The sequence below is a fragment of the Gopherus flavomarginatus genome, chromosome 6 (assembly GCF_025201925.1).
Source record: "Gopherus flavomarginatus isolate rGopFla2 chromosome 6, rGopFla2.mat.asm, whole genome shotgun sequence".
Taxonomy (NCBI): Eukaryota; Metazoa; Chordata; order Testudines; family Testudinidae; genus Gopherus; species Gopherus flavomarginatus.
In genome coordinates, this window is record NC_066622.1 from 61,993,273 (window position 1) to 62,013,759 (window position 20,487).

General features: G+C 49.7%; 2 non-coding genes across 2 annotated transcripts; one reads left to right on the forward strand and one right to left on the reverse strand.

Moving 5' to 3' along the window:
- Positions 1-306: 306 nt before the first annotated feature.
- On the reverse strand, positions 307-378 carry TRNAY-AUA (transfer RNA tyrosine (anticodon AUA)). The gene has a single exon. It is a non-coding gene; the product is annotated as a tRNA-Tyr (tRNA).
- A 7,061-nt stretch (positions 379-7,439) lies between these two features.
- Positions 7,440-7,521, forward strand: TRNAS-ACU (transfer RNA serine (anticodon ACU)). The gene has a single exon. It is a non-coding gene; the product is annotated as a tRNA-Ser (tRNA).
- The last annotated feature ends 12,966 nt before the right edge of the window (positions 7,522-20,487 follow it).

Here is a 20,487-nt window from a genome sequence, read left to right on the forward strand (position 1 = left end):
CCATGGCAACTTATTTACCAAATGTAATAGAAACTAGTCCATTCCTCCCAAGTGGATGTGGTTCACGTTCTTCTGCACATTGCAGCCCATGGAGGCCAAGAACCTGGAAATGTGTCTTCATTTAATTGATGAAAACAAACCTAGACACTTAGAAGTGATTTCAGCTGGGGGACAAGTTTGCTAGGTTTTTATGCATTTGCACAGGAAAGCATTGAGGATGTCTATTCATTTCAGGGATCCCTGTTTAGTGGAGCTCCTGAACATACTGGAAACAGAATTATTTTTAATTGAAAGAACAGGTTTGTAAGGGAGCACTTGGATTTGAACCAAGGACTACTTGATTTATAGCCAAACACTGTACCACTGAGCTATACTCCCCTGACCTTTGCCAAGGCAAGTCAGTGATCTTAAGGATTTTGAAGGATGGGCTCTGCCTCAGAGAGCTCCTTTTCTATTCCCAGACCACAGGACTTTTTAAAATGGGGTTTGATTAAACTTTATATATACATGTAGACACCACAGCTTGCACATACACCAGCATAGCTTCCCCCACTGACATAGCTACCACCTCTCAGGGAGACGGATTAACTGCACGGACAGAACAGCTCTCTCCCCTCCACTTAGAGCATCTTCATTATTTATAAATAGGTGGGAAATAACCTCCTGAATGGACAGGAACCAATTTATCAAATATTGCTGTGTCTGCATTCAATATGGGGAACTGGTCATATTGGGCTAGGTTAGCAGGAGCATTGCAAGCAGATGGAGGGAAGCGATTATTCCCTTCCATTCAGCACTGGTGAGGCCACATCTGGAGCATTGCATCCAGTTTTCGCGCCCCCGCCCCAATACAGAAACAAATTGGAGAGAGTTTAGGGGAGGGCAACAAAAATGATTAGGGGACAGAGGAGTTACAAGAAGAGGCTGAGGGCAGGGCCACTCAATGGGGTGGCAGGTGGGGCAATTTGCCCCAGGCCCTGCAGGGGCCTCCATGAGAATATAGTATTCTATAGTATTGCAACTTTTTTTTATGGAAGGGGTCCCTGAAATTGTTTTGCCCCAGGCCCCCTGAATCCTGTGGGCAGCCCTGCCCAGACCATGGTGCTGTCCCCCCACTCCACCCCCTTCACTCATTCTCCTCCCTCTGAGGCCCCACCTGTGCTCTGCCCTCACTCCCATTTGTCCACTTCCCACCCCTGCTCTTCCTCTTTGGCTGAGGCCTGCTGGTCCACCTTTCGCTCTCTCCTCTCCTCCCCCAAGGCCTCCTCGCGCCTCTCCACTCTCTACCCCAATGTCTGCCTGCTGCCCACACGTCTCTGCCCCCTCCCCTGAGAGTCACCCTGCCCATTGCCCACACCTCTCTGAGCCCTCCTCTGAGACCCCCCTGCCCACACCTCTCTGCCCCCTCCCCTGAGATGCCCCTGCCCACACCTCTCTTCCCCCTCCCCGAGACTCACCCTGACCACCACTCACACATCTCTGCCCTCTCCCCTGAGACCCACCCTGCCCGTAGCTCACATCTCTCTGCCCCCTCCCCTAAGACTAGCCCTGCCCACCACTTGCACCTCTCTGACCCTCCCCTGAGACCTGCCCTGCCTACCACCCTCATCTCTCTGCCTCCTCCCCTGGCTTGACTGGCCCACCACCCACACCTCTCTGCCCCTCCCCTGAGACCGACCCTGTCCACCTCTTTCTTTGGTCATCTGTTGTTATTCCTTGAAACATCAAGGATGGAATAAAAAGCTGAGTTTACTCCAGGGTGAGGAAAGAAAGGAGCCACGAACCCCCTGGCAAAGCCCTGGGGATATGATGGAAAGGGGACTGTCTGAATGATCAAGGCAGGAAATGGACAAGCTACAGCAATGTCATTAACCACGAACACACTCTCCTCATGCTCCAGCCAGAAGGGAAAGGAGCAGGAATTCTTGCTGTTCAGCCATGGACACACTTACACAACGGCACAGCAGTGTGTGTGTTGTGGAAGCTGGACTGAGGAAACAACTGGAACTGATCACTCAGTGACAACAGAACTAGAGTGTAGTGAGAGTCACTTGTCACGCAAGTAGTTAAAGCGATGGACTAGAAATCCATTGTAGCTTCCCTGCACAGGTTCAAGTCCTATTAGCTGCAGAGGAAGTTGTGGTCCTTTAATTTCAATGGAGCTGAGTCTTGTCTCACTCTCAAGCTATGTCTATATGAAAGAGTAACGTGGCTTTATTCACAGTGTTTTTATTGAACAGCTGTTGCATGTCCATCTTGTGTCACCAGAGCACATCCATGCTGGCATCTCTTGGATTGCCATGGAGAGAAGTGCACTGTGGGTAGCTATCCCACTATGCAACTGTCTCCAGGGTGCTTTGGGAAGGGTTTGCAATGCCTCACGGGCTGCTACAGCTTCACATGATGCAGGTTTCTATCCCATTGTTCCGTGGGCATCCTACTAGATTGCCAGCTGCTTTTCAACTGCAATGTGCGTGGTGGGGTAGAGAGCATGTGTGTGTGGGGAGGAAAGACAGTGTGTGCACTGCAGAAGAGTGAGTGTGTCGGCACACTGTCTCTAAGTTCAGACAGCTGCTGGAAGCAACCAGTCCTGAGGCAAGGGACAGCCCCGACATCAGCCCCCTTCTTTCACTGGCTCAGCTCAGCACAGCACAGCACTCTCTGTCACACACACACACACACACACACACACACACACACACACACGTACACACTGCTGCCTGCTTAGCTGTGTGTCAGGGGTGCTGGAACAGGGGGGTTAGAGGGCCATGGCCCCACCACTCTTTATTGGCTGTTAGGACAAATGATGGAGGGGGGGAAGGGTGAAGTCTTGGGGAAGAGGCGTTCTGTGTGTGTGGCCTTGAGGGGAGAGGTGCTGTGAGTGGGGGTCCTTAAGGAAGGAGTGTCATGGGGGTGCCACAGTTCGGATAACAGTGCCCCTCTCACTGTAAGGAAGCTTCCGACGCCCCTGCTCTGTGTTCACAGAGTGGGAGAGAGCAGCATCCACAGCAGTGATTTGTTCTCCGGGGCTCCGGCAGGGGGGCTTGGGAGGTGATTTAAAGGTCCCAGGGCTCCGACCACAGCAGGGAGCCATGGACCCTTTAAATCACCAGCCTGGGGTAGACAGGCTGGGCTGGCACAATGTACTCGCTCTTGCCAGTACCACATACCGTAACATACCGGCTTACTTTCACCTCCGGAAGGTCCTCACGTGGATGAATAACTGGTTAAAAGATAGGAAACAAAGGGTAGGACTAAATGGTCAGTTTTCAGGATGGAAACAGGTATCTAGTGGTGTCTGTACTGGGACCAGGACTAGTCAACATATTAATAAATGATCTGCTGAACAGTGAGGTGACAAAATTTGCAGATGATCCAAAACTACTGGTTTGCTTCCTAGAATGAATGCTCCTTGAATGGGATGATCCACAGGGAGTAGCTCAAACCTCCAAAGTGCCTGGCCAGGGGCAGGACATTAGCACAGCAAGGGAGGGGTGTGGCAGTGACATCACAAAGGCCTTTTGCAGGACCTCAGACTATTGGTCAAAGGTGGTGGGGAGGTGGTGACCTCACAGAGAGATGCTGACATCAGCCAGGCAGGACAGGGCGATGGGCCAGGGAAACCTCAGAGACCCCTGTGGGTTTGCTTCAGCAAGTCTCCTTCTCCAGATCTGTCTTTGAGGACTGAGAGAGTATTCGGGTTCACGTATGTGAGCGCCAGGAGGAACCTCTTTCAAGTTTTCTCCTTCCCTTTTCCTGATTTTACTAGAAAACAGCCATCCCTGTTCAGAAGGTAAGAGCCTTCTCGAGGTTTGCAACCTGTTCAGTCTGATCCATCTGGTGACAGCTGAATTCTAGGCATGGAAAACACGAGCTTAAGGAGGCTGAATTTTATTCCACACCTGAGATTTTGTCCCTTAGAATCACTGGGGACATTAGGGTTTGTCCTTTTTGTTTCACCTTTTCCTCCATCCATCCCTCCCTCCTTTCTCTTTGTCTCTTGCTTCTTTTGTCCTTTCACCTGTTCCCCTCCCAACACCAAGAGTGAGGGGTGTGTCTGTGTGTTGCGGGGGAGTGCTCTGTAGCTCCCACTCTGGGAGGTCCACCCAAAAATGTGCGGCTGAGATAGTGTTCGGGCAGTGATCCCCACCAGTGACCTGGGCCGTCCTTTGGCCTCTGGTGAGAACCCTCAGCCTCCCGTCCTCAGTCTCTACCCTGATTGGCTGAGCAGGGGGTTATTGACAAGGAGGAGACTCAGGTCCTTTTTCTTCTCTTTTACGACCAAGTAAATAAGTCATAACCAGTCATATGGTTGAAGAATTTTGCTGCTTCTCTGCATTAATGGTCTCTGAGCAGTTCGTGGTTCTCTCTAACATTGCAGTTCTCCTTAAATACTTGCTGAATAATTACTGTGTACTGTTGTTGGTCTTGAGCTCATGTGAGAGCACTTTACTCAGGTCATTCCATGTCTGAAATTCTAGATCTGATCATTAGTTTCAAAATCAGGGCTCTTGAGTCCTTTTCCCTACTCTGCCACTGACTGGCTGTGTGACCTAAGACAAGTCAATTCTACTTTCTCAGCCTTAGCTTCTCCCTCTTTCAAGTAGGGATAATAATGATCCGGTCTTACCTACCTCAACACACACACTGTCTCTCCCCACACACAGTCTCCACACTGCAGTTGAAAGGCAGCTGGTAATCTAGTAGGTTACCCGTGGAACAATGGGATAGAGAAACCTGCATCACTGAAAGTACAGCCATGAAGACACCACACACCAGCCTTTCCTAGCTGGCAAAATCAAACCTCCACATAAAGACCCCTATGGTGTCATACCCCAGCTCCCTAAGCCCTCAGCCACAACCACTTAACACAGGGGCCTTTCTACACTCTGGTTCTGTTCTCACTGAAGGGACATTTCCAATTGTTTGCTCAGACCAGCTTCCCCAGCACACTCACTGCTGTGCAGCTCTGTACATGTGGCCATGGCTGAACAACAAGAATTCCTGCCCATTTCCCTACTGGCTGGAGCATGGTTAGAGTGTGTTTGTGGTTAATGATGTCACTGTAGATTGTTCGTTTCCTGCCTTGGGAATTCAGACAGTCCCTTTCCCAACATATCTCCAGCACATCAGTCCCTGGCTGGGTCTCCTGCGCAGTGGAAAACATCCCTTGTTTGGTGCTGCCAAGGGGAACGTACAGAGCTGGGATGTCCCTCGGCTTGGATCAAAGGGGGATGTTGGATGGAATTTATCACACAACGCTCCCTGCTCCCCAGAGCCCCATGGGGAGAATCTAGAGAAGGGGGAGTCATTTCTCCCCTGCACTCCCAGAAGAGCTGCTAGGACTCCTTCCTGCCAGCTACTCACCCCTGGATTCCTCCTCAGCTCCTGGGATCTTTCTGCTCCAAAGGCTCCAGAGGCCTGGGGTGGGGAGGGCGTCACTGCACAGTCTGAAACACAAGGGAGGTTTCTGGAATTGAAGGAAGGAGCAGAAAATGGAGAGGAAAGAAACAGAGAGAAAACGCCTCATCTCTCTCCCCTCCCGCTCCCAGCAGGAAATGTTATCAAGGATCAGCGTTAGGGGAAATGGTGCCCTGGGCAAAACTTGTACTTTGGCATTTCTCCATCGCCCCTGGACGATCCCCCTCCCCCTTTCCCCCCAGCTCCTGCACTCCCAACCCTTGCACCTCCTTCACTCCTATCTCCTGCCCCCTCCTGTGCCCTAACCCTTACACTGTGTCCCCTTTGCCCTTAAGTCCCACACTCCCTTCCTGTGCTACCAGCCATGCCCCTCTGCTGCACCCCCTTCACCCTTAACCCCTGCACCCCCTCTGCACCCACATGGGGAGAGTGACCTGTGTGCATGGAAGAGCTGGCATTGCTGCCCGCTCCTCCCTGGAAGGCTGCTCCTCCGGGCACCCCTAGGAGCGGTGGGGGTGGGGTGCGGGGGCAAGAAGCAACATCACCTGAGTTCCCTGCATCCGGGTCACTTTCCTCAGCCAGGCTGCATAAGGGGAGGGCAGAAAGCAGCAGCTTCTGATGCTCCCCTCACAGCACAGCCCAGGTCGGGAAAGTGACCAGGACGCATAGAGCACATAGTGTTGCTCCTCTCTCCCCCCAACCCTTTATGGGGCCATGGAGGAGCACTGGGGCAGGGGAGAGCAGTGAGCACCTTTGCACTGGCACACAGTACCCTTTGACCCCCTGAAGTCCTGGGTGGCTGCTGGAGGGCCCCAGCCCTAAGGCCAGCCAGGCTCCCCAGCACGAACAGCAGAGAACACAGAGAGACTGGCCACACACTGAGCAGCGGTAGCCTGGGTAGCACATAATGGAGGCTCGTGGGGGCTCAGCCTCCCCAAACCTTGTGTCACCAAGGGGCAGTGGAGCCCATGACTAGGGGCCCTGGAGAAATTAGGTCCCCCTGGAAAAGTCTCCCCCATGTCAGCCCCAGGGCTGGAGGAGCTCTCACTCCGTGTTACGGCCCGGGGGCTGCAGCAGGGGCACAGAGCTTCTCTGGTCTTGGGGCCACAGCGGGGCAGGGGTAAAGGAGTGACAAGGTGGGGCTAGTGAGGGAAGTGGGGGAACAGAGGTGACATAGTGGATGGGGCCGTGGGTGGAAGGTGTGGCAGGGGGCAGAGCCACAGACAGAAGTGAGGGGGTCTAGTTCCAGTGTGGGGACCCCTGCACTAGTTCTCCCTTTCCCTGGGCTTTGTCATCACTAGCCCCTGCTTAACGTGTAGGGTTCAGTGGTCCCCAAAATGTGGGGCATGACTCCTAGGCGAACAAAGAGGAAGATTCATAGGGGCACCTCAGGGCCTGAGCCAGCCCCCATGGAGGGAGCACCAGTCAGCCAGACTCTGTCCCAGTTCTTTTCCAACCCCACCTTCAGCCTGGGCCCCTGACTGCCAGCTCGGCCTCAACCCCCTTACCCCTGTCTGCACCTCTCTCTTCAGCAAGCAACACCCCACTCCCAGCCCCAGTTTTCAACTGTGGCTCCGAGGGCCCACAGCCATGGATAAGAGGGCACAGTGTGAAATGTTTGGAGACCACAGCTTTAGGGTGACGTTCTGAATCACTTCTGTGCAGTCCAATAAAAGCTATTCCTCACCCATCATTACCGACTAAGTATGTTCTGCTGCCCTTCACTCATGCAGGAAGGATAATAACATTTCATACCACTCAGTGCTAAAGTGATTTGTAACCCGCCACCAGCTAAAACTGGTCATTTTGGGGAAGCGGCCCCATGATGCTGCATACCTAGGCAGAGTAGGTGTGTCTATGCAAACACGGTCTGTTCCTGAAGCCTTTCCCACAGCTGGTCACTAGGTGTGATGGGGGAGCTCATTCAGCCCCTGCTTCCGCTTTAGTATTTAAAAACATCTGTGTCCCTATCTCTGCTGGCCTTAAATTTCTCGCCCTGTCCATTTCCTGACCTCTCAGATGAGGTGGCTGAGTGGTTAAGGTGATGAACTACTAATCTATTGTGCTCTGCATGCATGGGTTCAAATCCCATCCTCATCAAATGCATTTAGTCTTCACTCCTCCTTTCAGGACAACCATCAATCCTTTGGTACAATGACAGATCAAACAATGTTATTTCCTGCATAGAAAAGCCTGCTCAGAAACACCCTTGCTTTAAATAAAATGTCTAAATCTCAGATTTCTAAAAGAAAAAAATTCTCTAGTCCTCTATGTCTTAGTTTTTATCTCAAAAGGTAACACCTCAAAATCTCCCCCAAACACCCTGAGACCTCCCCAAATTATTAAAATTCCCCAGTTCTCAGCAAGGCCATGACAGTGACCCACAGCTAGAGTGTCTAGGCTAAGCTGTTCTGAAGGAGGCAACTCAAACATTTTCTCCCTGCTTCCCTTGGCAAGGTCTGACTGGGAAAACAAAATTCCCCAAACTGAAAATTTTCAGCTGAAAAACCAGTACTAGCTATTTGGGGACTTTGGTTTGAATGCATTATTATTATTATCTTCTGATTTATGAATCAGTTTTGTCATCCAGATGCGTTTCCAGCTGTTGATTTGTGGGGGAGAGATGCCAAGTCATGATGTCTCTTCCCTTCTTTCATAGTTTCTTCCAACTTTCTAGAAAGCTCTTTTGCTATGATGTGAGTCAAGCAGTGTCCATTGTTGCTGTGTTATCTCGGCGAAGTCTGCATTGTACACGGTTCCTGGGATAGTCCTTGGGAATGTAGCCACCTTTAATGGGACAGCAGTGAGTCTGGCTCCTCCATTTTTGCACCTGAAAGGCTGGTGGGGGGCATTTCCCAACCTCATAACATATTTCTGTAATGCACACAGAGCAAACTTCATAACTTCCCAAACCAATGGGAGCACATAGAATGCAAGAAGACATTAAGGTTCTACAGATGAACAGTTCAAGATTTTTAAAATGATCCCTCACCAGGCAGACTTTGTTCAAAATGTATCATCACTATATGAGAATGGTGAATATGGGGCTTGCAGGGTGCTGCTTTAAGCACAGCGTGCCACACCTGGGCTTCCATTGCAATGGGAACGTACCTTAGAATCCATCTCTCCCAGGATAAAGAAGGCAGCATGACTGGTCTGGGTCATCTGACATGGGCTCATGGAGCTAAAGCTGAGAGGCTAAAAACTGTGGTGCAGATATTTGTGTTCACACTGAAGCCTGGGTTCAGAAACCCTCACCCCTCCTGGGGTCTCAGAGGCTGGGCTCAAGTCCATGTGTCTGCACTGTCATTTTATAGTCTTGCAGTCCAAGTCCCATAACCCTGAGTCAGCTGACCTGGGCTTTGAGACAGGTGACCTAGGTGTTCTAATCATAGTGTAGATATAACATTAGGATAGGTCTAGGAGCCCAGAGGGTTGGGAGGGAGTTTAGCAAGTGAAAATGGTAAAACCACAGGGAAGTATTACCCTGGACTCATGGCAGTTCTCCATTGGTCTGTCTGCTTTTCAGGCAGGGATAATAACTGCCAGTGGTACCCTGTTGAGTGGCTTTTGGGGTACCTGCTCTTGGCTGTTATCAGAAGGACCTTTGGTCTTGCCCAGTGTGGGTTTTCTTATGGTTTAAATTACACACACAGGCACAGATAACAGAGTTACTGAACGTTTGGGAGTTAGGAGCTGGTAGGGCAGTGGTCCAGTCCCCTCATGGATGACCCTCTCCCTCTGGGACAGGGGCAGGTCTGAGCTCTCACACCAAATGCTCATTGTGGCTGCCAGAATCTGTGGGCAGTTCACCTAGTTAATGCCGAGGGTTGAGTCCTACTTTGTGCCCAGTGTCTGAGAATGAAAATCCTAAACCACCCTATGAAATAATGAATGCAGCAGGATGTGCTATTGTCCTTGCCCCAAAGCAGGCAGATGAATGGAGAAATGCCATTGAGTCCAAGGTAACACTTCATTGCGGTTTTACCTTTTTTGCTTGCTCAACTCCCTCCCAACTTTGAGGGGTCCCAGAGCCTAGTATTGAGCTTGAGCTGAGACATCTATACTGCAAATTTACCACCCCACGGCCAAAGCCTCGGGAGCCTGAGCTGGCATTGGGCAGCCCTGGGTGTTTCATTGCAGCATGGACATAGCGTAGTATTATGTCTGCACTGTCATAAACACACCCAAGTCACTATTCTCAAACCCTGGGTCAGTTGATTCAGGTTTGTGGGGCTTGTGCTGCAGGGTTATAAAATTACAGTGTAGACACTTGAGCTTGAGCCCAGACTCCGAGACCCCGCAAGGGGTGAGGGTCTCCGAGCCTGGGCTCCAGTCTGAGCCTAAATGTCTACACTGCAGTTTGTAGCCTCACAACCTGAGCCCCAGGAGTCCAAGTCAGATGATCCAGGCCAGCCGGGCCACAGGGCTTTTATCACGTTATAGATGCCCTCTCAGGGTATGTCTACATTGCAATGTAAGCCCAGGGTTAGCTGAAGTCATGTCAGCAGCCCCAACGCATAAACATAAACCAAGAGGAAAAGACCCACCCCCCAAATAAGCTGGGCAGTGTCCTTCTCCCTACGGTTCGTAAGTCCAGCAACCAAAAGTCCTTTAACATGAGCCATCTCCTCTCTGCACCCCACTCACAGCTGTTTTCCTTAGTCAGTGCAAGCCCAGAGGTGCCTCTGTAGAGTTCACCTGCCATCCTGGGTGGAAAGGGGGGAAAATAAGAAGGCACTATTCTCACTATGTTGTCTAGGGACTCACTCATCCCTCCACAGCCACCCTGTCCTAACACCAATCTAACCCCTAAATTTTAGTATTAGGACCCAGGCGCCGGCCCGTTTGGTTTTCGAACCCCTGTCCCCTGCCTAGCAAATGCTATTGAACTGTGCATGAGTCCCTCAGTCGGGGTCTTGCAAGCACAGTTGTGCTGCCTTCAATTTACACAACAAGGATAACGACGCTTTATTTCTCCTTCCCCAATAACAAGGAGACTGGGAATCCAACATCAGGCAAAAGTGATCATTTCAGCAAGCAACCCAACATATTTCCAACATACTGTAAAATCCACATGCAGACTCATACACAAAACCTTGCAAGAAAATCTTCCTTAGGGAGTCTGAAGCACCTGCTGCTGGAGGGAAGAAGGGAGCTGTGGGTTGGGATTGAGGGGCACTGGGAATAGGAGGGGGCTGTGGGTTGGGATTGAGAAGCAGCATGAGGAGGAGGGGACTGTGGGTTGGAATTGAGGGGGCTGGGGTAGGGACAGAGGAGAAGGGTGAAGAGGAGTAGGCTCTGGTTGAAAGTGAGAAGCAGTGTGCATAGGAGGGACTGAAGTTTGGGATTGAGGGGCACTGGGAAAAGAGGGGACATGGGTTTAGGCTGAAGAGCATCATCATTTGGGGATCCAGCAGGAAAGGGGAAAGCAGCAGGTGATTCTAATTCCTAGGGATATTCTATATGTTTGTATGTGTGTGGGTGTGCAGGGAAGGAACATGCTATATGCCCAGAGGCCTTTATTCCTCCAGGCTGCAAGGACAGAGGGGCTGTCAGGAAGTTGTCCCTTCAAACCCACACACAAAAAGGCCTTTCTGAGGAAAGGGAATATCCTGAAGAGAAAAAGTAACATCAAAGAGGACTCCAGAGAGACAGTTTAAGATCTTGGGGAGTAGTTTATCACCTGACTAGGGACTTGAACCCTGGAATTAAAAGCCTGAGGGTCTGTCAACTGAGCTTGCCAGACTCAGAAAGTAAAAGAGCAACTTGATGTAGAGGAGAACTAGTCAAGAAAACAAGAGTGGGAAACAGTAGGGAAAACCAGCTGCTCTCTCTGGCCTGGTCAACACTACAAGTTTATGTCTAATTTAGTAGCATTAAATCACATTAACCCTGCACCCGTCCACACAACGAAGCCCTTTATATCGATATAAAGGGCTCTTAATACCGATATCTGTACCGACGAGGGGAGTAGTGCTGAAATCGGTATTTGCCATGTCGGATTAGGGTTAATGTGGCCACAATTCAGCGGTATTGGCCCCCTTTGAGCTCTGCTTGCAGAGGAAATAAAGTCAGCGTTGTTTCAAATTCCTACATTCTTTATTACTTTATCACACAAACAGGGGGATAACTGCCACAGTAGCCCAGGAGGGGTGGGGGAGGAGGGAAGCAACGGGTGGGGTTGTTGCAGGGGCACCCCCTGGAATGGCATGCAGCTCATCATTTCTGCGGGATGTCTGGGGCTCTGACCCAGAGTGGCCGTTTGCCTCTCTGGTTCTTTAGTAGGTTTGCCTGATAGTCTAGACAGGACTGACTATCCCTTTAGACAAAACTCAAAGAAGGGAATGACCTGGGGAGTCATTCCCATTTGTGTCCATGCACTCCCTGCCGACCTCACCGAGGCCGGCCAGGAGCACCCATGACAGCAGCAGATGGTACAGTATAACTGGCAACTATCATTGTCAACTTGAAAACAGGAGACGGCACGGTATGACTGGTAACCATCTTTGCTAACTTGAAAAGGCAAGGGGATGCTGCTGTGTAGTGCTGCAGTACCGCGTCTGTCAGCATCATCCAGTAGTCATACGGTGATGGTGAAAAAAGGCTGAACGGGCTCCATGGTTGTTGTGCTATGGCGTCTGCCGAGGCAATCCAGGGAAAACGGCGCGAAATGATTGTCTGCCGTTGCTTTCACGGACGTTTGAAATGAATGAAATGAATGACGACATTTACCCAGAATCACCCACGACACTGTTTTTGCCCCATCAGGCATTGGGACCTCAACCCAGAATTCCAATGGGTGGGAGAGACTGCAGAAACTATGGGATAGCTATGGGATAGTTACCCACAGTGCAATGCTCCGGAAATTGACACTCGCCTCGGTATATGGACGCACACCGCCGAACTAATGTGCTTAGTGTGTCCGCGTGCACTCGACTTTATACAATCTGTTTCCAAAAACTGTTTTTTGTAAAATCGGAATAATCCCGTAGTGTAGACATACCCTGTGATTAACAACTTTGGTGGCTAATTGAAAGGCTGATGGTTCAAACCCAAGTGAAGATGGAGGTGGTTTTTTTAGTGATGAGAATCCAGTTCATTTTAATGGACAGAAAATCTCCTCAATGCTTGTCTAGCCTCATTGGGCAACCATAAGTGGCACTTTCACCAGATGCATTGGTGGTATAGTGGTGAGCATAGCTGCCTTCCAAGCAGTTGACTTGGGTTGGATTCCCAGCCAGTGATGTGATGTTTCATCTGCTGGCAATTAGCTTAATTTCTGTCACATTGTATCAGTTTATCAATGGAATGAGAGAATCTGTGTCCTGCAGGTCATTCAACACACAATGGAGGAAGAAAGGGGTGGGACTATACAATGAGCAGATGGAGTTATCCTGGTATTACAATGTTTGGGTTCTTTTTAAAAAAAACTTCCTTTACTTCCCTCTCCCTTTTAGACTCAGAGCCTTTAAGGTCAGAAAGGACCAATGTGATCATCTAGTCCGATTTGCTGCACCTTACAGCCAAAAGACCCCCCTCCCCTCCTGTAATAGACCCAGTAGGGGAGGCAGCTCTGTGCACTGCCCCTACCCCAGGCAGCACATGGACGACCTCTGCCCTCCTCCCCTAATGGGTGTGCAGAGATGTGCCAGCAGCACTAAGGTGGATCCCTGTCCACTCTGCCTCCGTCCCTCCCTGCCACTCCCAGAAATGGCCAGCATGTCCCAGCATCCCCTGGGGTGTAGGGAGTGTCTCCATTCATTGCCCCTGCCCCAAGTACCCACTCCGCAGCCCCCATTGGCCAGGAACTGCAGCCAATGGGAGCTCTGGGGGCAGCACCTGCAGGCAGCGGCACACAGAGACCCCCTGGCACAGCCCACCTAGGACCTGCTGTCGCAGGGTTGTGTGTACCAGTCACTTTGGGAACTGCAGTGCCCAGGGTAAACGCCACCCCTCCTGCACCCCAACCCGCTCCCCCAGCGCAGAGCCTGCATCCCACACCCAAATTTCCTCCCAGAGCTTTGCTTGTTTTCCTTTTACCCAGAACCATCCTTCTTCCCCTGGGAGGCAAGTAGCCATCCCTGGAAAGCCAAGAGGTAGGCATAGGATTCTACCTCCCAGCAGCCAACCGCACCTCTCCAGGCTTTTCAGGCTTTGTGGAACAAATGGGCTTAACTTCTGCCCTGCCTTCCTCAGCTAGACTTTCCTCTTTTTCCCCATTCCTGTCTCACTCCCTCCTTTGGCAAGTCACACAAAGGAAGCCAGCAGGAAGAGCTGGCCGCCATAGGCCAACCTCCAAGGGCAGAGGAGACCAAGCCACAAGGCTTCAAAAGGTGACTGGCCCAGACCCTCTAGCTTTCCCCTGCTGATGCCAAGCCTTTTTCCCAGCTCATTTCACCACCCTCTTCCATGCAGAGGTTGGGGTTACCACAGGTGTTACCCAAAATTGGGTCAGCTAGTAAGCGTAGGGAGGACTAATGACCCAACAGAGTTATGCAGAAAGCAGCAGGTTTATTATACTGACAGCTAAGTTCAAAAGAAGAAGCGGGGGTGTCACACTCACACTTGCATACTCATGCTCCCAGGACAGGCACAGCACTGGACACGTCAGGATTCTGCAAGGTAACTGTCCCACAGTGCAGCTATGGACAGTGCGATGAAGGTAAGTCTTCCTGAGGCACAATGAAATACAACGCAGAGAACCACTGGCCAGGCAATCCAGGCAAAGGGCATTCACTGGAGGTACAAGCTTGTGAGTGACTCCTGAGCACTTGGCCCCTTCTCCTTTTAAGGACCTGCACCTAATGGCCTGCGACTAGAGATGATTTGGCTGCATCTGGTTGGTCACGCTCCACTTTGGGCAGTGTCCATGCTCTAGGTGTGTGAGTGCTGCCTAATTAGAGTCCCAGACACCTTGTCTACCTGAAGCTCTTCTGCTCTTCTAGCTGTTCAACCAGCCCATTCATCCCACAAGCATTCCAGGAGGAGGAGGGGGAAAACCACTTCACAGGTATTCAGAGAGGGAGAGGAGACAAAAGCAGGAAGGGGGGAAGTATAACACACCTATTGAGCATACAGATTATACATTGCATAGAAATGACTGCTGCTCCTACAACAGCCGGGACAGGCCAGTAAGAGCTGGGAAAAGGAAGCCATCATGTTTCTGCCTGGTTTTAAACCAGGGACCTTTTGCGTGTTAAGCAAACATGACAACCACTACACTACAGAAACTCTGTTGCAGTGCTCTGCCCCTCCCTTCATAAGAATATAAGAATGGCCATACTGGGTCAGACCAAAGGTCCATCCAACCCCATATCCTATCTGCCAACAGTGGCCATGCCAGGTGCCCCAGAGGGACTGAACCTAACAGGTGATGATCAAGTGATCTCTCTCCTGCCGTCCATCTCCACCCTCTAAAAAACAGAGGCTAGGGATAACATTCCTTACCCATCCTGGCTAATAGCCATTCATGGACTTAATCTCCATTAATTTATCTGCAAAAAGAACAAGGAGTAATTGTGGCACCTTAGAGACTAACAAATTTATTTGAGCATAAGTTTTCATGGGCTAAAACCCACTACATCGGATGCATGCAATGGAAAATACAGCAGGAAGATATATAGATATAGATACACACACACACACACAGAGAACGTGAAAAAATGAGTGTTGCCATACACACTATAACAAGAGTGAGCAGTTAAGGTGAGCTATTATCAGCAGGAGAAAAAACCTTTTGCAGTGATAATCGGGATGGCCTATTTCCAACACTTGACAGGAAGGTGTGAGTAACAGTAGGGGGACAAATAAACATGGGGAAATAGTTTTACTTTGTGTAATAACCCATCCACTCCCAGGCTTTATTCAAGCCTAATTTAATGGTGTCCATTTTGCAAATTAATTCCAATTCAGCAGTCTCTCATGGGAGTCTGTTGTTGAAGGTTTTTTGTTGTAATATTGCGACTTTTAGGTCTGTAATCAAGTGACCAGGAAGATTGAAGTGTTCTCCAACTGGTTTTTGAATGTTATAATTCTTGATGTCTGATTTGTGTCCTTTTATGCTTTTATGTAGAGACTGTCTGGTTTGGCCAATATACATGGCAGAGAGGCATTGCTGGCACATGATGGCATATATCACATTGGTAGATATGCAGCTAAATGAGCCTCTGATAGTGTGGCTGATGTGATTAGGTCCTATGATGGTGTTTCTTGAATAGATATGCGGACAGAGTTGGCAACGGGCTTTGTTGCAAGGATAGGTTCCTGGGTTAGTGTTTATGTTGTTTGGTTGCTGGTAAGTATTTGCTTCAGGTTGGGGGGCTGTGTGTAAGCAATGACTAGCCTGTCTCCCAAGATCTGTGACAGTGAGGGATCATCCTTCAGGATAGGTTGTAGATCCTTGATGATGCACTGGAGAGATTTTAGTTGGGGGGCTGAAGGTGACGGCTAGTGGGGTTGTATTACTTTCTTCGTTGGACCTGTCCTGTAGTAGGTGACTTCTGAGTACTCTTCTGGCTCTGTCAATCTGTTTCTTCACTTCAGCAGGTGGGTAGTGTACTTGTAAGAATGCTTGATAGAGATCTTGTAGGTGTTTGTCTCTGTCTGAAGGGTTGGAGCAAATGTGGTTGTATCTTAGAGCTTGGCTGTAGACAATGGATTGTGTGATGTTGTCTGGGTGAAAGCTGGAGGCACGTAGGTAAGCATAGCGGTCAGTATTTTTCCAGTATAGGGTAGTGTTTATGTAACCATTGCTTATTAGCACAGTAGTGTCCAGGAAGTGGATCTCTTGTGTGGACTGGTCCAGACTGAATTGTAGGTGGGATGGACATTGTTGAAATCATGGTGGAATTCCTCAAGGGTTTTCTTTTCCATGAGTCCAGAAGATGAAGATGTCATCAGTGTAGGGCAAGTAGAGTGGGGGCATTAGGGGATGAGAGCTGAGGAAGCATTGTTCTAAGTCAGCCATAAAAATGCTGGCATGCTATGTGGCAATGCGAGTACCCATAGCAGTGCCACTGACGTGAAGGTATACATTGTCCCCAAATGTGAAATAGTTGTGGGGGAGGACAAAGTCACAAAGTTCAGCCACCAGGTTTGCCGTGACATTATCGGGGATACTGTTCCTGACAGCTTGTAGTCCATCTTTGTGTGGAATGTTGGTGTAGAGGGCTTCTACCTCCATACTGGCCAGGATGGTGTTTTCTGGAAGATCACCAATGGATTGTAGTTTCCTCAGGAAGTCAGTGGCATCTCGAAGATATCTGGGAGTGCTGGTAGCATAGGGCCTGAGGAGGGAGTCTACACAGCCAGATTATCCTGCTGTCAGGGTGCCATTGCCTGAAATGATGGGGCATCCAGGATTTCCAGGTTTATGGATCTTGGATAGCAGACAGAATACCCCTGCTGCTTTTTTGGCCTGCTGCTTCTCTGTCTGGGATGTTTTTGTCAGCCCTGGCACACAAAAATGGCATCATTGTGAGCGCCTACGAAGGCAAGATGAATTTTGGCTGCCTTGCTCAGCTTGACTTGCTTCCTCACCTCATTCCTGCCTTAGATCCTAGTGGCTGAAGATGGTCCATTGTCTCAAGCGGTGCCAGAGCCTGACACAGTGCCCCTGGGCAGCCTTTACTCTGCATATGCCGGCCATGCACATTTGCAAATACTTTAAAGTGCCTGTCAGTAAGTTCTGGGGACAGTTGCTCACCTTCAGAGGAAGCTCCCTAAAATTGGCCTGTCTCATCCAGTGGTACACTGACCTCTGTTCAGATTGAGCCAAGGGAGGGGGTGGGGCCTAGCTGCTGTGGCCGCTGCTTCTGTGAGGGCAGCCACTGTTGCAGATGAAGCCATCCTGCAAGAACCTTCCACCTAGCCACCCACTGAAAATCGTGTAGGGTGTAAGGTGAGAGTAGAACACTAGATGGGGGGCCCTCCCCCTTCCCTCATCATCGGCCATCCCATACCCTGTGCTGCACTCAGTGGGGTAAAAATAATACAACCATATCGGAAGAGTCAGTTGCGTTCTTTGTGGTTGCCCCACCATTTCCCTTGGGCCTGACCTGCCTTCCAGCTCAGCCACCACTGAGAGAGCCGTACAAGGCTTCAAAGCCCACCAAACCCACCTCCCCTTCTAATACGGCAGAAAAGTCACATGTCTCCTGACTAGGTAGGGATGTCCTATTGCCCCACAGGAAGTGGAAGGCCCTCATGTTCGGTCTCAGCAGCACTCATGGAGCAGGGGGAAACACATGGCTGAGGAAATTCCCCACAGCCAAAAGATAGGTCTTGAGCATCACAACTTTGTAGACTAATGACAAGGTCCACTTATGCCACTGGCTGAGCCTTTCCTCACAGGTCAGCAACTGCTTCTCCCAGTTCGCGCACCCCACCTCGTCCCCAACCGAACGCTAGAAGGCCCAGCTCATCAGCCTGCCCACTCTTGCAGCCCTCCTCTTCCGCCCTGACTGATAGGGAGGAGTATTGAGCCTCCCTCCCTTAGGCCCTTCAGCATTCCTGGGGACACCAACACTGCCCAAGTGACTTTAGGCCAGTAGGTCAACCAATAGGGCTGCCTCCTAGGCCAGGCTGCAGCCCAGCTTCAGGACTCAGAGGAAATGCAGCTCGCATCACTACCTACAAGACTCCAGGCACAGCCAGGCTTCTGGATCAAACATCCCCTCTTGTGCTCAAGTCACAACAGCTAGCGGGGGACAGACAGACTTTCATGGCCTTTGAGAAAGCAAGACAGAGCCTTGGAAGACCCAGTAGGGTTAGGTGCCACAGGAATTGCTCTCAGATCCCACTGAGACTTCAACTCATATTGCAGGATTCAAAGTCCTGAGTGCTGGCCCTTACACCAAGGGACCAATAGGGAACACCCAGATCTCTGCTGACGATGACCCTGTGTGAGCAACCCTGCATTTGCTCACCAAGTTGTCTTGCAGCAGTTTGCTGCAGCTCTCAGAGGCCTTTCTTAATCCAGATTGAGAGGCCAGTGGGCATGTAAGGAAGTTGTCCCTTCAGTCCTAAGCAATACATGGCACTTCCTAGGAAAGGAGGAGCTGAAGCCAAGGAGAGTCCTCAAAAGATACCTTCTGAAGATCTTGGAGAATATTACAGGGAAAACTGTCTTTTTCATTTACCAGTGACTTGAACCCTAGACTCTCAGATTAAAAGCCTGATGCTCTACCAACTGAACTAGCCAGGCTCACATGTACAAATGGCAAATTTCATGCAGAAGAGAAATTAGACATGAAAATGAGGGTAGGAAACAATACAGAAAAGTTGCTACTCTTGCTTTCTTAGCAGTCCTAGCCCCAGCCTGCTCCTCCATCTGGTGCCCTGAGGTCTTATTCTTTCTTTAGTTAAATATCAAATCCAGGAGAAAACACATTTATACAGAAATGTAATTGGAAATACAAAAATTAAAAAGGAAAATGCAGTTCCCATCACTGTAGCTTATCTGGGCCATTCCTGTATTGAGAGCACCCACTAAGGTCCCTGTGTGCTTACAAGAAACCTGGAGGAACTCATACCACAGCCTGAACATGAAACTCAACTGCTCCCAGGTGCTGCAGTAAAACCCTTTCCCTGCTGTGAAGTTGCACTCCATAGGATTTTATGAAAATATGCTAATGAGTGTGAATATAAAGTAACTGAAATATGCTTCATGCAAAAGGTATCTTGTAAGGTATCATTACAAAGCTTATAATCTACTATGTGTGTTCATCCTATTTGTATGAACCGATAATTCCTGTATCTGAAACTAGAAATATGAAATATAACTCTGAGGTCCTCTTGTAATGATACAAATTGTGGGCCATTAGTAGTAGTTTGGACTCTTGATGGCTCCCATTAACCAGGAGAATTGACTGGAGATGGCTCTGTCCTGCACCATCTGTGAGTCAGGCCAGGAAGAATGAAGGCTTGGGGTCTCCCAGCACATGTGACCATGTCACCTGGTACAGGAATCCATCTTAAACCTGGGGCTTTTCCCCAGGAGAGAGACAAATGTTTCCTGCCTCATAGCAAAGCTGTATAAGGGGATGGAACAGAAGAAAGGTGGGTGCAGTCATGAGAAATCCCCTAGCTACCTTGAGCTGGAACAAGGACTATACCTGGTGAAAAGATTGGGCCCAGACAAGAAATACGTCTAGTCTGTGAAAGAAGCGTATTGGAAGATCTCTGAGGGTGAGACTTGATCTGTATTGAGTTTCATGCTGTATTAGGCTTGGACTTGCATGTTTTTGTTTTATTTTGCTCTATGGAGAATACAAATGGCACAGAGAAGGAAAAGATAATGCCATAGAAAAGTCCCTGTGTGTGTGTGTTAGATGACTGGGAGGGTGTCTAGAAACCACTCTCCTCTAGTTTCTTTTCTCTGATTTCCTTTCGGAAATCTGAAGCAGGGAGCAAACACCATTGCTACCTCTGAAGGTTGAACTCATGACCTTCCAACTATGAGACTGACACGCTGTCAACTTCACTAAGAAGACTTGGTAAAACTTTAGGCTCCATGCATATAGGACCCTCCTACATCGGTGACTGGGGCAGGGAAGGAGCCAGGGGTGTGCTGGAAGTAGCAGGGAGCTCTGGTGCCCACAGACCTGTCCTGGCAGCTTTCTCAGCAGCAGAGAAATCAATTTGCCCTGCCAGTGAACAATCTCCTGGAACTAATTGCTGCACAGGAGGGATGTTTCCAAGATGTGCACCTACTTCCACATTTTGGAACTTACTCTCCTTTTCCTAGCAGGGCACTTTCCATGGGAATTAGGCAAAGCAAACTACACAGCTAAGAGGAACAAGCTGGGGAAGGTACATGGGGAACAGAATCCAGGGCTCTAGATAAGGCTTGAATTTATAATCCCAGCAGCTTGCCCTTCTGCACTAACCAATTGCACCACTGCAGATGCTTTTTAGATGGATTTGGGAAGCAGGCAGTTCCCAGTCTCTGTGGTTCACACCTTTGCCTGGTAATTGAAAAGCAGTTGCTTCAAACCTAATTCAAGATGTGGCGTTTCAGTGATGAGACTCCAGTACGTTTTAACAGGAAGAAAATCTCCTCTA